We start from the raw sequence: 3138 nt of genomic DNA, 5'->3' as shown, positions 1-3138 counted from the left end.
TTTGTTTTGTCCAGCAGAAACTTGGTTCTTCATGTTTTTCAGAACAAAATGTAAAAACTGAAACACATTATAAATATGAAACCTAGTAGGAAAAGAAACTGAAAAAACAACAACAGTGATAGAAAACACTACCACCTGAGGTCCCAGTGGTGCAAATTTGAGAATGAGGAGGAAGATGCTAAAAGATCTCAATAAAAATTCAAATCTAATAGTACGCTGTTGGATTATCATGTGACCCAATAGCTTTTCCCATTCTACTGCCAAAAAGGATACCTTTCTTCTAATGAGAGCCCCAAAATGTGTCTCTGTTCATAGGAATTAATAAGTTTATAATAAATCATTATCAAACCACCCATTTTTATTTAGATGAGTCCTACATTAAAACGATGAAGTACTATATACAGCACACTCTGACATTTTGGAAGATGAGTGTATTATTTACTTGCTCCCCTGTCTTTATCTGTTGTGTAGAGATGTAAAATAACTCTGATACCTATAGTCATTAATTCTCTGAGAATCAAGTTTTTCTTAAGAAACTCTGCTGTGTTTGGGAGAAAACATCACCCAATACTTGATCCATCACTCAAAGCCAAGTTAGCTCAAAATTTATCATCCCCTACACCTCAGCTACACAGGGCCAAAGGACTTGGGCCAGGGCCTGTTGGCCCAAATCTAGTTAAAAGAAAATATGCCTCACCCTATGCAAAAAAGTTAAGTAACCCTAGCCCATCTTTGATTCTTTCCAGCCTTTCTTATTTCGTATTTTTTTACTCCTTCCTCCCACACAATGGCCTCCTGATCTCTCACCCATTCCTCCCATTCGAACAAGAAATGTTCAGAAATCATATGTTTATTGTTGACCATTTATATTTCACAGTAAACAAGATTCTGTCAGACTATTACTATAGCCAGCTATTTGTACATTGTGTCCATAAGCTTGTTTTGAAGAAGGAAAATTTATTCTTAAAAGACTTTCAGGAAATAGCAATCCCATTAGAGAGAAATCTGAGGTCTATGGAGAAACTTGAAATCTCACTGTCAAGAAGACTCCAAAGGTATTCCTGTAAGAAGACCAGAATCTGCCTTAATCGAGTATAATGTCTTTTGAGGTTTCAATTCAGAGAATATTGTCCTGTGGGGAGGAGGTAGATAAATAGACTTCTCGATAATTCATTCTGCCACCAGTACACGAGCCCAGAGTGGGGACATGAGAGACCACAAGTAGAAGAAAATGTTCACCCTCTAATACTCCAGTCCAACGTAGTACAAAATTGTTTTCTAAATTCCTAGTATTAGAGTTAACACGGGGCTGGAACATGTCAACAAACTCCGTTTAAAGCTCACAGATAATAAAGAGGGAAACAAAACCAGATAGGAACACATAACCAGGAAATATAGTTCATAAAATATAATTTTCTCATGGTTTATCTTGTGTCCTCCTAGACAGGCATCTCCTCCCCTGCTCTAGGCTCATTCTCCTGTGGCCCAGGCAGCAGAGGCGGCCTCTACCATGAATTGGAGGCAAATTCCTGAGAGCAACAGGCATTCCCTCTTGCCTCCTTAAAGCCCACCTTCTAAATGCTCATCCTTTTCCAAGAATCTACCTCTTCACCACATGATTGGGCCCAAAAATATCCAACTCTCTCAAGTGAGACCCCTCACTCTCCATCACCCAACGTGTGTGGCCTTACCACTTCATAGAAGAACCATATCAGAATAAAAGAAAAGAGCACCAAAAGAGGCTTAGGCATACATACCCCCCGCCCCTACTATGACACTCCCCATCCCCACAGTAGCAAAGAACTCAATCCATTGCAGCACTAGATTTATGTCTTTGTGGATGACTGACAGTCAAGTTTGCATGCAAAAGCACCAGAGATGAGTTGCCCCTGAAGAAGGTGGCCTGTTCCATCACCCTGCCGCAGCTGTCCCTTAAGAGTCCAAACCTAGAAAACAAGGTAGGAGCTGAGAATTGGACAATCGGCTGTCATCTGCTTCTTCAAAGTCCTGGAACAGGACTATAGCACTGATACACCTGTCAAAGTCTTATGTCTTTAGGAAAAGTGAAATGGAGAAAGAGGATTTTCCATATTCTTTTATAAATTTCAGAAGTCAAATTATTTGACAGGCCATGGCACAGAGGCAGAGAGAAAAATTATGGTTTTCTGTATTGATTTGATTAAGATTATTTCCATAAAGTCTTAAAGTCTTACATAAGTTTTCAGGGTCTTTATACATCTTTAGAGTATATTGAAACTGTATTGCTAATATCTTTCTTTTCTTCATTAATTCCATAAATGAAGAAATATTACTGTGTGAAGAGAATGGTTTCCTGATACACACATCAAACAGATTTAGGTCGTAGTGTCCCCTTTTGTTAACAAAATTTTTAAAAATTGATATAATTTTTCAGACATAGTTCTTGAATGTCTTCCACATGGAATGTGTTATCATACCCTGTCATCCACAAGAAGATATGTCTGGTCCTGTTTCAAGGGAGTGGGCTTATTTTTCTTAATATATTGAATTGTTGCCATCTCTACCATGTGATAACTGTGTAACTATGATCAGTTTACTCCTTGGGTCTTTTTACTTTTCCATGAATTCACAGTGAATAATTATAAGAATTGCATTAGAATTAGTATTCCTTGAATACTTAAAGGCCTTGTAAATTGCAAGCTCTCAATAAATATAAATGCTCATCCTCTTACTTCTTGGTTTTTACTAAAATTTGTGCTTAGAATTAATTTTCCTATAATTAAATAATAGTTAAAAGTAAACTTTTAATAATTTCCACAAGGTAAAATCATATAACTATTTAGAGTGGGATTTTCTAACTAATTCAAATGGGTCATCTTTTATTACCTAATTTGTGTATTAATTTTTTCAACACCTACTATGTGAAATGCAATATGCCAGGCACTGGGTATATAGAGTGAAAAAGAGATGCCATTCACTGTTCATGGAATTTATGTCAAACAAAAAAGAAATATCTTAAACAAGTAGTTACATGATTTATTAAATTACAATAAGTATTACCAAGAGCAAATACAGGGTACTATAAAAACCATAATGGACTGAATCTGTCAGATATGGCATGAAAGATTTTTCTTAGGAAGTGAGTCAAATATATCTTGA

This window comes from Colobus angolensis, unplaced genomic scaffold (genome assembly GCF_000951035.1).
Source record: "Colobus angolensis palliatus isolate OR3802 unplaced genomic scaffold, Cang.pa_1.0 Scaffold292, whole genome shotgun sequence".
Lineage (NCBI taxonomy): Eukaryota > Metazoa > Chordata > Mammalia > Primates > Cercopithecidae > Colobus > Colobus angolensis.
This window is presented reverse-complemented; position numbering follows the sequence as displayed.